Source organism: Myxine glutinosa, chromosome 4, assembly GCF_964187855.1.
Source record: "Myxine glutinosa chromosome 4, kmMyxGlut1.1, whole genome shotgun sequence".
Taxonomy (NCBI): Eukaryota; Metazoa; Chordata; class Myxini; order Myxiniformes; family Myxinidae; genus Myxine; species Myxine glutinosa.
This window is the reverse complement of record NC_136264.1, coordinates 119,748,848-119,763,847: the sequence shown is the minus strand read 5'-3', so window position 1 is coordinate 119,763,847 and position 15,000 is coordinate 119,748,848. Positions and strand designations below refer to the sequence as shown.

At 46.9% G+C, this 15,000-nt stretch overlaps 1 long non-coding RNA gene across 32 annotated transcripts in view; it reads right to left on the bottom strand.

The window, feature by feature from the left end:
• The window catches only part of LOC144891801 (uncharacterized), a 217,323-nt gene that overhangs the window by 81,675 nt on the left and 120,648 nt on the right, over nucleotides 1–15,000 (bottom strand). For 4 of the 32 annotated variants that reach the window (XR_013623143.1, XR_013623141.1, XR_013623145.1 and 1 more), the window contains exon 1: nucleotides 501–701. The exons of 16 other annotated variants lie outside the window; for them this stretch is intronic. This is a non-coding gene — a long non-coding RNA (uncharacterized LOC144891801). Of the gene's footprint in view, nucleotides 1–500; nucleotides 4,544–15,000 lie in introns of those variants that run through there. 12 more of the 32 variants (XR_013623144.1, XR_013623153.1, XR_013623166.1 and 9 more) reach the window with 11 other exon arrangements.

Below are 15,000 nucleotides of genomic sequence, written 5' to 3'. Positions count from 1 at the left end.
CAGTTGGGTCAAGGTGCGATGAAAGCATAAACTAAGTCGAATGTGACTGCGGTTTGGGCGACGATAGTGTTATTAATAAAAAAAACCTCCGACGAGGAACGGACGTGCCCCCCCGCCCCGGGTGTGCCCCCCGCAGGCCCCCCTCCTCCCCGGGTGTGCGACAGGCCCGACCCGTCCAGCACTGGTACAGTTTCACCGCAAACGCAGAACGCGCGCAAAATGGGGGATTTTATTTTAATAATTGTGCGTATCCGCAGAGCCAGGTGTGTGTAAAGGTGTAGGGGAGGGAGGGGGGCGGTGTGTGCCAAAGTGAGATCGGTGTGAAAATGGGGCCGAACGGGACGCCTCGGGCTCGTTGTGGGTCCCGTCGCACGTCGCAGTATATGACACGCGACTCTCCCGCGCTCTCCGTTATTAATGTCCGTCTCGGGAAACACGAAGAGGGGATGAGCGCGAACGAGGTAAAAATGGGGTTTGTCCGGCGGGCCGCGCGTACTTACTGTACACGGCAGGGTTCGACTCTCGGGACCGATCGTACAGCTCGACGTCCCGGCGATCCGTGTTCTCCAGCTTTTCCATTTTTTCCCATCTCGGCAACGGACCCCACCCCCCCTTTCAAACTGAAGTCAAAACCGCCCCCCCTCCCCCATTTCATCCCGACGGGCGAATAGCGCGGACTCGTACACGGACTCCGTGCTTCGCTCCCCCTTTTGCCGGCCCCTCTCCCTCCCTGCCCCCTTCCCGTCCGGATTTAGCGACGCACTGTACTGTACGCGCAGCTCGCCTTGGCTCCGGTTCAAGTGCGTCTGGGTGCGGGGAGAGGGTGGGGGCCCTGGTTGGGAGGAGGACTCTCGGGGGGCAGGAGAGGCCGGCGCGGGGAGGAGGGGCCACGACGATGGGGTTTATGGGGGTCGTCGTGCGCTTTGCAGGTGGCGAGGCCTCGATCCGGGCAACTTCGCGCCGAGTCGGAGCCGCGTCCTCCGTCGCCTCCGCTCGCGAAACAACAGAAAGGGCTTGCGGAGGAAGAAGAGGCGGAGGAAGAAGAGTACGGACGATACGGACGCGGAGGAGAGGGAAAGACATAAAAACAGACTGACTCGGCTATGCGAAGCCCTCCCTCCGGTGTGCCAGGGAATTGGTGCACGCGTGCGCGCTCTCTTCGTCATCCCCGTTTCGTGCTGCACTCGCGCCATGCACCGATGGATCCGTACATTGAGGGACTGGCCTCCGTTGACCCCTAGCGCTTCCACGACCTGAATTGCCCTCCCGGGGCGGTGCCGAGGGAGCGCGGGGTCCCAACAGCACCATAGCACAATATTTGCTCGTTCGCAAGGAGCGCGATGGTGATGGTGGCCTCGCCGGGCTCTGCTGGACTAGAAATAGCCCAAAAGGCCGTGTTATCTCGGCCCAGGGCGGGAAGCAAACATTTCGCGCTGTTGACACACGCCGTACCTTCACCTGGCCCCCGAGCTGTTTCACCTTGTGCAGGCTGCGGGTCTGCACACGCTCCTCTCTCTCTCTCTCTCACACCCCTCCCTCCCTCTCCCCTCCTCTCCCTCCGATTGGATGACCTTCGGACACAACAAAGGCTCTGTGGACCTGCCGTTCTGGGATTGAAGGGTCCAAACCTTGATGATAGAAGGTGTCCGCTGATGATCCCAATGGTCATCAAATCAGCCACTCAACAAGATGAAGGAATTCTTCAGATCTCAACTCCCTCCTCCTCAATTTCCTTCCTTTCCTTTCTCCAAGAACCTTTCTCTTCCTGTTGAACACCTTTGCACCCATAACCTCATGGGCACACCCTCTTACTTACTGTAACGTAGACTTTCACTTACACCTTCATGCCGTCTGACGTGCCAACGTACTTTTCACTTCACCTGTAAAACTTCGTCCTCAGGTCCACCTGGGCTCGAACACCGTCCCACGTGCACACAAGGTATATACTGCATTCAATAATGGTGCACACCTTGCACCGAACCAAGTGCACAGTACCTGTCTGTACAAATTGCGCATGTGCAACAGCAACCCACGTATACAAAACATCCTGTTTTCACACCTCTTTCCCGAGCCGTATCTCACGTGCACACCCACCTGCTCACATCATTTTGCGGCTGGCTCGGTCCATGTTAATCGAGCCGGAGAATCTCACGTTTGAGAAGAGTCTAATGAATGAGAAAGTATCGGATGCTGGTCTTAGGATGTGAAAGGGCCAACGCGGTGGATTAGGTATCTTTATCCTGATTCACAAGTCTATGGTTACCGGTTAAACGATACACCGTTACGATGACCTAGTGGTGAGGTGAGGTCACCATACTCGAGCACACCAGCCCAAAATCCATGAATTTCCATGTTAGTCGGATTCCTGGTATGAAAAACAACCTGACGGACGGACGACCACTAGAAAGGAGTTTCGTTGCCCACCTTGCCTGGTCTGATCTACACCTGATTACTGCAATCCACAGTTCATGGCTCATTATAAGTTGGCTTTATGTGACATTTATTTATTTATTTTGTCAACAATATGGTGGATTTAATTATTCACCCCCTGCCTTTCGTCTCCTCCCAACCTTCCTCTCCTTCTCAGACTCCCTCGTCTCTCCCATCTCCCTCTCTTCTCTCCCTTTTCTATTTTTTTTTTTTTAATTTTCTCAACCCAGTCTACCTTCCTCCCCACCTTCCCCAACCCTTTGAGGCAACAGCACGGCCCTTTGGGGAAACTCTGAGCATTAAAGTACCGCACTGCCATATAAAGGGCAGTGCCACCCAAAACCCCCAAACACATTCCGCCCTGAAAAAAAGTAATTCGGCAACTGCACTCGTTCTCACGCTGTCAGGTATACAACCCACGTATAGTGTACATGGCGGTTACAGCTCAGGCACATATAAACCCTTTATTGCCACCATTTTACATCAGGCGGTTAAACTACAGGTAGAATCCACATCGAGGTCATGGCAAAATGCACATTCACCTTTCCCTAAGCCTCGCCAGAAACACTGCAAGAAGAAAAATAAAATAGCCAGTGACTGGGGACAATAAACCTCAATGTGACGTTTCCTGTTAATATGCAGAGAACTCTTGGGATTTAAGGACTTCTGAATGCATCATAAAAGTTGGTGAAACATGTTTTTTTGTCTCTATCATAGTGAGCCGCTTATGGAAATGGTGGCCATTGTGAAGTGTTTTACACCCGGTGCGCTTTGCTGCACGCACAGCACCAACGCTGGATTGGTGACAGAGTTCCACCCAAGCTATTCAGACGTTACTGTGACGCGTTTTAACGTGTTATTCCCTGGAGGCCGTTAACAGCCTTTGCCCAGAGAAGCAGAAAGCCCTCCTGATCCTTTACGAGAAGCTCTCTTTGTAACCAGGGCCCTCGCTACGCAAGTTGCTTCTCTCATGCCTGTGTCTCTTTACCTATAAACCTCTGCTCTCTCTCTCTCCTGTTTTACTTTCTTTTATCTGTAGCTGAACCCGGCTATGAGACTCTCGCAAGAGAGTCCATCCGAGTTGCCACTCGCCTGCTCGAAGCGCAATTATAGTTGAAGGGTCTCGAAACTTTTCACCCTCGAATTTTCATGACCTCCGGGTCAATCATGTCACCCCTGAGATTCGACTCGCATGTTTATCCTCACCTGCATATGGTACATCATTTTCTTATGCCATGCAGATGAAGCCACCAAGGTGGCCTGGACCACCCGTGGTATTTAAAGCGTCTAAGGTGAATTAAAAACTTCATGATTTGAACCCTTGTACTGTATTTCATGTGGTATTTCTTGCCATGCCTGCAAAGTCAGGATCACCTTTAAGTTTGTGGGCACAGTGTCTTCTTTCTCACTGTAGCCATGAGGTTCGGGCCTGTTCTTTTTCTTTCATTAATTGGTGGAGCAAGAGATACTTCTCCTACTTGGGAGCTGTTGCTTCACCGGCCTTTTGCACATTCTATCCGCAAGCATCTTCCTTCAATTTAGACATATTAGCCCATCTCCTATCCTCTTCTTACTACATTGGAGTGCATTGTTCTTGAATCTATTGGCCTCATCATTTGACGTCGAAAGGCGAAAATTATTCCAAAGAATATCGTCCTCATCTCCATGCAGAGTAAGCAAAGAAGCTGCGGATAAACTTTTTCAGAAAAGATGGTTATATCTATCCTGAGTAATCAAAGAAGGCAGATTGCTTGCAAATTACTAATTACTAGACGGAGGTTGTTTTCACTCCTGTTTGTCTGTCTGTGAGCACGATATCTCAAAAAGTCATGGACGGATTTGGACTACATTTGGTGAAGAGGACGGATGTGTGACAAGAACGAATTGACAAGATTTTGGTGAAGATCCGGATCTGGATCCGGATCCGGATACGAGAAAATTTTAAGTGATTCTTCAATATCGAGAGATCAGGTCAAAACGACATATAGCACGATGTCTCAAAAAGTTGTCTCTCCCACCCCAACCCCACCTCCAAATTGCCGAATGGCCAAAGCGGTTCAAACCCTAGGCAGGTCATACCACAGACTTTTTTTAAAATGGCCTGTGTCTCTGGCCCCCAGAAAAAAAAATGGCCCAAACCCACCCCCTCCCCAAAAAAGTCTCTGCCCTGCTGATCACCAAAAATGGCCGGTGCTACTTCCTTGCTTGATGTCCAGCAGTTAAAAAGATAGAGCACAGACAAACAACGCTGGGAAGGCAGTAGCAAACCAACCAGGATAACCCTTGCCATGAAAGTGCTTCAGCAACACCAACACTCTGTGAAGAGTGTGACACATCAAAATCAAAAAATATATATACATATATATCTCGAACCCCCAAACTTTATGAGGCAGTAAGGCACAAGTCGAGTCCCATAACAGTCAGCAGATGCTCCATGACTTGTTAGCACCAAGCGTTGTCTACCACGTTAACACATTGTCTCTGCCCTGCTGATCACCAATTAGGAGGTGAGGTCGCACAGAAAGGAGAAATGAAACAAAAGCAGCAATTCCAATCCTAAATGTAATGCATATTCGTGTGTGTGTGTGTGTGTGTGTGTGTGTGTGTGTGTGTGTGTGTGTGTGTGTGTGTATGTGTGTGTGTTATACAGGAGTGTATTAGGTTGCAGAGTCAAATGTGAACCTTGAACTGTATGATGGTTATCCTGGACACCTATATCAGTTCTCCTCCAGCTTGGAGACCCGTATCAAGTCTCACTACTAAGTACAGAGTAAACCTTGACACAAATGCATCACATGGACTTGTCTTGGTGGCAAAGACTGCTTTTTAAATTTTCTTCACAGGTTCTAAGCCTCATGGACGAGCAGTTACATGTATATGGGAAATGGGAACATTACACAACGCCAGAGTTAACTTCAGACAAACACAGCCAGTGAACTTGCGGAAAGTGATGCAACTTCCCAGTTGGCAACACCATATTATGTTGCCGTTTGCCTCCTTGCAATCAGTAGGGAAATTTAGGAGAAATCTCTCCCACTCCCCTGCCGCCTCCCCCATGGGATGGCAACCCATGGGATTAATGCATTCTCTATCCTACAAATGCTGAGAGTCAATTTAAAGGTCTTTGGTATGAGTCGGCCAGGGTTCGAACCACCGACCCTCCAGGCTCAGAGAGGTCGGACGCAATAACCATTATGCTCCCGAGTCAGGGTTACACCTTAACTTTCAAATGTTTTGGTAGTTTTGTTTTGTACTTATTCATATCTTACATTTAACAGTTTGATAGTGTCATGTGACGTGTACAGTAGGGTGGTTCTTTGCTACATAAGGCCAAAAAGAAAATTGAATTGTTTTACTCCTAACTTTTAATTTTTGTGGTGTTGAGGTAAAACTTCTGCATGTGAAATATTTTTTGAATACATCAAGTTTTAGGGGTTGCACAGTGACTCATGGTTGCCCGATAAGCGTCGATTTCCTGCAATCTGGAAACCTCTTGCGATGTTCTGTCACAACTTGAAGCAGATACTGAGTTTGCTCTTCATCCCTTGTCAGGAGACGATTGTACTCTTCAATGAGAGCAATACACCAGAGTACAGCTGTACTGTATTCAATTAACGTAAAAACAACTTCAAAATGTGCAGTACATAGCAGGGTCATAGGTCAACTGTAATGGTCAAAATCACAAGTATAGCAGTGGAGAATAAATAATCAACTCCAAACATTTATGCGAGTCAAATATGTGGAATTACAAACTCCGTGTGCAACCCCTAAATTTAGTCCAAATGGCTTAAAATTTCACCACAAGGATTTTTTGAAACATACAAAGAATTTTAAGTTTTAGGAGCATGATTTTTCTAACTTTCATTTTGAAGAACAACCCTAGTGTACAGGGATGTTCAAAGTAACTTTGATAACTAGCAGAAAACAAATAAATATGAGGCATCATTGTGTACCATTGAATTTTTCCATTGATGATTATATTTGAAAACTTTGTGATTTGAAGTAGGCTGTGTAAATCTACTGTAATATATACATGGAACTTTTCTGCAATACATAAAACACACAAAGCTCGTCCGTGTAAGTTAAGGTTTTAAAAGCTTTGGCTAATCAGGTGCTCAAACCATGAAGGAGGATCTTTGGCAAACACATCATCACTGACTGATGTATCGATGAGGGGTATGAAGAGGGCTTGGAAAGTTTTCACAGATTTATATTTTTTGCTTTTTTTTTTGGTATTGACGCCACTTCGATTTGAAAGTTGCCTCGAGAGAGTCGAAGAAAGTCATCTCGAAATTGATAAAGTACGCACGCGCGTTGGAGAGCGAGCAAGAAAACACGCCGAATGTGCGCGTTCCTGCACGGATCTACTTTGAGGTCAAGATCAGAGCGGGAGAATCGGGACGCGTCGCACTTGGCCCATTCCCACCCTCCCCCCAACTCGGGACAATCTCCCACCATTACCTCTCCCCCCGGACTCTCCGTCTGCACTCCCGCCCCGTCGGCTGCTGGCCTCACAATGCCGGCAACATGGGAACGGCGACCGAGACTGAAGACAGGGTTTGTAGCGAAGGCCGAGAATATTGGCAACAAAGGTTGTTACGAGACTTCCCAAGAGCCGTCATTTTCGCTCTACGTGCTCGCCAGAAAGTTTTGCATACATGGTCGCGTCTCCAGGATACAATTTGCACAATGACATACGATCCACTGGGGGTGACTGTTGGGCCTTGCTCAATTATTAGGGCGAAAAGAAAAGATGCCGAGATAATTGTGCCAGTTGATGTAGTTGTATTAAGTAGTAGTAACGGCAGCAATGGTGGTAGTAGTAGATTATTACACCTGGTGTTGGCCTAGTGGTTAGGGAGGTGGGCTTGGGATCCTAAAGTCCTGAGTTCATAATCCTGTTGAATTAACGCCAGGTGGGGTTGACTCAGCCTGTCATCTTTCCGAGGTCGGCAAAATGAGTACCAGGTAACTGGTTTGCCGGAGAGGAGTGGCGACCCCTCGTGTATGGTACACACTTAACCGTGTGTAGCAGCCATAGAAAGGCAATGCCAATGCCATCAGATTATGTACTACTCGTGGGGTCACCCGTGGGAATCCCACGGGCATGGAGGTGTATCGGTGCAGCCGTTTTTGCTGGACCCGGGACAATAACGTTAGGCGGGAGTCCAAACCTGAAAGTGCTGGAGACCAAAGCTGAAATTGGAAAAACAATATAGCCTATTTTACTCCAGGGGGTCCCAGGATTACCCAGCCAAAATATCGTTGCGATCGGTACAGCCGTTTTTGCGGTACCTGGGAACGGATGGACGGACAGACGGACAGAATTTTGGTGAATTAGAGTAAGATATGTATTAATTACAGTCACGTGAAAAAGTAAGTACACCCCATGTAAAGTTTTGACTTTTTCAACATATTTAAACATACAGCTATTTGATCTTCATTTCAACAATATTGATAGATAAAGGTGATATAATACAACAAATATCATGAAACATTTACATTTTGTTGTCCATTGTATAATTTAAATAAACATAAATGCAAATTTCGCATGTGGAAAAAGTAAGTACACCCCAAAATTTATCACTACTTCAAATACCTAAAATTAGAATCAGGTGCACAAGCTCAGGTGCAAAGGATTAGAACATCGTTCGAGAGGATCTCGGAGGAACCTGTCTTATTTTAACCTCAGACATTTAGTTTGGTTTGCTCTTTGTTGATGAAGTGTGCGGCATGACCATGCCTAGATCAAAAGACCTCTCTGAGGCCTTCAAATATCCCACATGGGAAGGGATATAAAAAGATCTCCAAACAATTTTAAATCAATCATTCGACTGTCTGGAAGATCATCTGCAAGTGGAGAAGATTCCAAACAACTGCCAATTTGTTCAGGCCAGGCCGCCCCAGCAAGTTCAGCCTGAGAGCAGACCGCAAGATGCTGAAAGAAGTCTCTAAGAACCCCAGAATGTCATCACGGGACCTACATGTAGCTCTTGCCACTGTTGATGTCAAAGTGCACGAGTCAACCATTAGAAAGAGGCTGCACAAATTTGATCTACATGGGAGGTTTGCCAGGAGGAAACCTTTGCTGTCCAGAAAGAACATCAGGGCAAGACTAAAGTTTGCCAATGAACATCTAGGCAAAGACCAGCACTTCTGGAACAATGTGCTAGAGCTATTTGGCCACAGTACCAGAAGACATGTTTGGTGAAAACCAAAGACAGCATTTGACCACAAGAACCTGATACCAACTGTAAAGCATGGTGGTGGAAATATTATGGTTTGGGGCAGCTTTGCTGCATCAGGGCTTGGGCAGCTCACCATCATATAATCCACTATGAATTCTTCATTGTACCAGAGGGTGCTTGAGGATAATCTGAGGCCATCGGTCGGAGGGTTGAAGCTCAACCAAAGGTGGACCTTGCAACATGACAATGACCTGAAACATACCAATAAATCCACCAAGGAATGGCTGAAAAGAAAGAAATGGAGGGTTCTGGAATGGCCGAGTCAAAGCCCGCATCTAAATCCCATCGAGATGTTGTGGGGGGATTTGAAATGAGCTGTGCATGCAAGAAACCCCTCAAACATCGCACAGCTGAAAGAATTCTGCATGGAGGAGTAGGCAAAAATTTCTCCCAGTCGATGTCAGAGACTGGTAGACAGTTATAAGAAACGCCTACTTGAGGTTGTTTCTGCCAAAGGGGGCAATACCACCTATTAGAGCCAAGGGTGTACTTGCTTTTTCCACATGTAAAATTTGCATTTATGTTTATTTAAATTATACAATGGACTACAAAATGTAAATGTTTCATGATATTTGTTATATTATATCACCTTTATCTATCAATATTGTTGAAATGAAGATCAAATAGCTGTATGTTGAAATATGTTGAAAAAGTCAAAACTTTACATGGGGTGTACTTACTTTAACACGTGACTGTACATTGTCGTGTAATGTCAAAGTTGAGATAAAGCAACAACGGAAAGACTGGGAGGTTGAGGTCTGGCCTTGGAAAGACGAGCTATGACATCATGACGGATCGAACGGACACATCCAAATCAGAACAATCAGGCAACCTTTTCAATGTGACCAATACCTGCTCCCTCACTCACATATGGCATAACTAAGAGCAGATCTCGAGATCTGCTCCCCCATACCTCATATTGAGCTCTTATCCTCTCCCCCAATGGCAATATATATATATATATATATATATTGGCAATATATATATATATATATATATTGGCAATATATATATATATATATATATTGGCAATATATATATATATATATTGGCAATATATATATATATATATTGGCAATATATATATATATATATATATATATATATATATATATATATATATTATATATATATATATATATATATATACACATTGCCATTGGGGTGACCTGCATGTGTAAACTACATATTTAAATATATATATGTATAATTATATATATATATATATATATATATATATATATATATATATATATATATATATATATATATATATCTATATGTATCTATATCTATATAATTATAAAATTGAAATCTTGCGTGTTTGTATGTAACATTCGATCGGTCCGGGGGCGTGGCTTACCCCTTTGAGAGAGTAGTAATATCCACCATTTTATTAACTCGCATAGCTTTGAGCCTGTTTTGTAGGCCCGTGGTGTCTTGCTCTCTCTCTCAGTTTTATTTCAAATCAAATTCGATATATCATTTCATTTTTCACAGTCGCTAACATAGTTTTTAGACTCGGTTGAAAAAAAACGGGAAGAAAATCCGATGAAAGTTTCCGTTTATAGAACGAAATGAATTCTGAAAGGCTTGTATCTTCAAGGCCATTGAGTCTGTTTCACGCCTTTATCTTCAATCTAAGTCGCCATCTGATTTCATTTTTATCGATGGTTTTAGACTCGGTAAAAGAAATAATTGAGAACATTCACGCACACATGGGAAATTGCAGAGATATATTTTAAAAATCGGCCCACGTTGATATACGAAAATACACCGCCTAAAATAACAGGCATACAGTATATATCTTCGTCATTTCATTCAACATTATTACCCGGAAGTAAAATATGTTTCAGGAAATTACCGAGAGATATTTCTTCGATTTTTTTTATTATTTATATGCGCATACACTTTAAATAGGTTTATTTGAAATCTTTAATTTTCACAATGTAATTTATTTGTCATTTGATGATCGGGCAAAACGATAGCACAAACACAATACTATTTGCAGGAGGAATGTCGTATCAACCCTCCGACGGCGCTACGGACGCGGACAACGAATCACACCTCACGTCTATGGACGCGAATAGCAACATCCGCACGAATCAGTCATCAATGATTTTCATTGACGCGCCTGGAGGCACAGGGAAGGACGTTTCTTATTAACCTGATTCTCTCTAAAGTGAGAGCGAGTGGAGAAATTGCCCTTGCGGTGGCCTCATCTGGCATAGCTGCTACCCTCATGCCTGGTGGAAGAACAGCGCACTCAAGGTTCCAAATCCCTCTGACACCGAGGGAAGATGGCGTATGCAACATCGATAAAAATTCCAATATCGCAGACCTCTTTCGAAGTACAAAACTCATCGTGTGGGATGAGTGTCCTATGATCAGGAGAGAGAGTTTCGAGGCTGTGGATCGCACGTTGCGTGATGTATGTGACAAAGACGAGCCTTTTGGAGGGATCTTGACGATATGCTGTGGTGATTTCCGTCAACGTGATCGGAGATAAGGGCCGAAATCACGTGTCACAGGTAAGTGATTTAGAACGCTGGAGAGGTGAGCCTTATGGCTTGCTGGCCCAAATAATCTCCCCTGATGATGTCCAGCGTTCGCTTTAGTTCTATTCTCATATCTATTAAAACTGACATTGACCCAACGGGTCATGGGTCGTCTAGGAGTAGCATCATCATCATCATTGGTTGAGGGGTAGCATCATTGGCTGAGGCGTAGCATCATTGGCTGAGGGGTAGCATCATTGGCTGAGGGGTAGCATCATTGGCTGAGGGGTAGCATCATTGGCTGAGGGGTAGCATCATTGGCTGAGGGGTAGCATCATTGGCTGAGGTGTAGCATCATTGGCTGATGGGTAGCATCATTGGCTGAGGGGTAGCATCATTGGCTGAGGGGTAGCATCATTGGCTGAGGGGTAGCATCATTGGCTGAGGGGTAGCATCATTGGCTGAGGGGTAGCATCATTGGCTGAGGGGTAGCATCATTGGCTGAGGCGTAGCATCATTGGCTGAGGGGTAGCATCATTGGCTGAGGGGTAGCATCATTGGCTGAGGGGTAGCATCATTGGCTGAGGCGTAGCATCATTGGTTGAGGGGTAGCATCATTGGCTGAGGGGTAGCATCATTGGCTGAGGGGTAGCATCATTGGCTGAGGGGTAGCATCATTGGCTGAGGGGTAGCATTATTGGCTGAGGGGTAGCATCATTGGCTGAGGTGTAGCATCATTGGCTGAGGGGTAGCATCATTGGCTGAGGGGTAGCATCATTGGCTGAGGGGTAGCATCATTGGCTGAGGGGTAGCATCATTGGCTGAGGGGTAGCATCATTGGCTGAGGTGTAGCATCATTGGCTGAGGGGTCACATCATTGGCTGAGGGGTGGCATCATTGGCTGAGGGGTGGCATCATTGGCTGAGGGGTAGCATCATTGGCTGAGGGGTAGCATCATTGGCTGAGGGGTAGCATCATTGGCTGAGGGGTAGCATCATTGGCTGAGGGGTAGCATCATTGGCTGAGGTGTAGCATCATTGGCTGAGGGGTGACATCATTGGCTGAGGGGCGACATCATTGGCTGAGGGGTGGCATCATTGGCTGAGGGGCGACATCATTGGCTGAGGGGTGACATCATTGGCTGAGGGGCGACATCATTGGCTGAGGGGCGACATCATTGGCTGAGGGGCGGCATCATTGGCTGAGGGGCGACATCATTGGCTGAGGGGTGACATCATTGGCTGAGGGGCGACATCATTGGCTGAGGGGCGACATCATTGGCTGAGGGGCGGCATCATTGGCTGAGGGGTGACATCATTGGCTGAGGGGTGACATCATTGGCTGAGGGGGTGACATCATTGGCTGAGGGGCGACATCATTGGCTGAGGGGTGGCATCATTGGCTGAGGGGCGACATCATTGGCTGAGGGGCGGCATCATTGGATGCGGGGTGGCATCATTGGATGCGGGGCGGCATCATTGGCTGAGGGGCGGCATCATTGGCTGAGGGGCGACATCATTGGCTGAGGGGCGACATCATTGGCTGAGGGGCGACATCATTGGCTGAGGGGCGACATCATTGGCTGAGGGGCGACATCATTGGCTGAGGGGCGGCATCATTGGCTGAGGGGCGGCATCATTGGCTGAGGGGCGACATCATTGGCTGAGGGGCGACATCATTGGCTGAGGGGCGGCATCATTGGCTGAGGGGTGACATCATTGGCTGAGGGGCGACATCATTGGCTTAGGGGTGACATAATTGGCTGAGGTGCGACATCATTAGCTGAGGGGCGACATCATTGGCTAAGGGTCGACATCATTGGCTGAGGGGTGACATCATTGGCTGAGGGGTGACATCATTGGCTGAGGGGTGGCATCATTGGCTGAGGGGTGGCATCATTGGATGTGGGGTGGCATCATTGGATGCGGGGTGGCATCATTGGATGCGGGGGTGGCATCATTGGCTGAGGGGCAACATCATTGGCTGAGGGGCGACATCATTGGCTGAGGGGTGACATCATTGGCTGAGGGGTGGCATCATTGGCTGAGGGGTGGCATCATTGGATGCGGGGTGGCATCATTGGATGCGGGGTGGCATCATTGGCTGAGGGGCGACATCATTGGCTGAGGGGCGACATCATTGGCTGAGGGGCGACATCATTGGCTGAGGGGCGACATCATTGGCTGAGGGGTGGCATCATTGGATGCGGGGTGGCATCATTGGATGCGGGGTGGCATCATTGGCTGAGGGGCGACATCATTGGCTGAGGGGCGACATCATTGGATGCAGGGTGGCATCATTGGATGCGGGGTGGCATCATTGGCTGAGGGGTAGCATCATTGGCTGAGGGGTAACATCATTGGCTGAGGGGTAGCATCATTGGCTGAGGGGTCACATCATTGGCTGAGGGGTAGCATCATTGGCTGAGGGGTGGCATCATTGGCTGAGGTGTAGCATCATTGGCTGAGGGGTCACATCATTGGCTGACGGGTAGCATCATTGGCTGAGGGGTCACATCATTGGCTGCGGGGTGGCATCATTGGCTGAGGGGTCTTCTCCTCACTGCTCATTACTAAAAACTGCTCTTCTATGTGAGGATTGATAAATAAAAGCAATTAGAAGCAGTAAATTTAGTTTTATATGGCATTTTGCCTCTCTATTAGAAAGTGTGAGAAAATTATATATCTTCGCCATAGGTTGACCTTTGACCCCCACTGTAACCATGGTAACCCCTTAATTATATATAATAACATTGACCCAACGGGTCATGGGTCGTCTAGTATATATATATATATATATATATATATATATATATATATATATATGTACAGACTTAGCATTTAATATGGAATTTATTTTTTTTCTTGACTTGGGTTTACTTTTTCAACACAGTATATCAATCTGGTGAGTTTCTTTTACACTTTGGTGATTTATTTGTTAAAAGAACCATGTCACTGATTGTCTGTCGCAGCAAGAAGTCAACAACAGGATTATATCACAGGTGGCGTGGCAAAATGTACGGACAGGTGCATTTGATGATTGGCTTCACAGTCGGGTATACAAGGGTTGTTGTGTTCTGTATAGTGGAAAACAACTGCTGCACATCTCCAAAAGTTATTGCCGCTTCCTCTGGAGATGGTCCGTCAACTCAACAATGCTGTTTGTCATGGAGTGGTGGCTTTACGAAATTACGGCATGAAACAGCGTGCTATTGCTCAGCAGTATGGCATCACTCCAGGTCAGGTGTCAAAGATCCTGAAACGAAATGCTCAGAGGGGTGTCCATACTCCAATACCGAGGCAAGGACGTCCCCGCAGAACCACAAGGAGGGATGATCGCCAGCTGCACGGGTTAGTCCGCAATGGCCGTACCAAATCAGCTAATCGGCTTCAGGCTGAGTGGCAGCAACTGACAAATGTGCCTGTATCCAGAAGGCTAGTCAACCAACGACTGGTTCAAGCAGGCGATCGTGCCAGGCGTCCCCTGAGAAAGCCACGCCTGACCAGACAACACAGCCAGCGCCGATTGCATTGGGCCAGAGAGCACCGTCAATGGCAGCCAGGACACTGGAATCACGTGTTCTTCAGTGACGAGTCTAGATTTCTGGTCCATCGTCAAGATGGCCGTGTCTGAGTGCGCAGAAAAAGTGCATGAAGCCTACAACAAAGATTGTATAGTGCCAAGAGTCCAAGCTGGAGGTGGTGGGGTGACCGTTTGGGCTGCTTTTCATGCAGGGGGCAAAACTGACCTGGTTGTTCTGAATGGAAACCTGAACCAGTTCAAGTGCAGGGCCATTCTGGAAGAAACATTGCTTCCATTTGCTC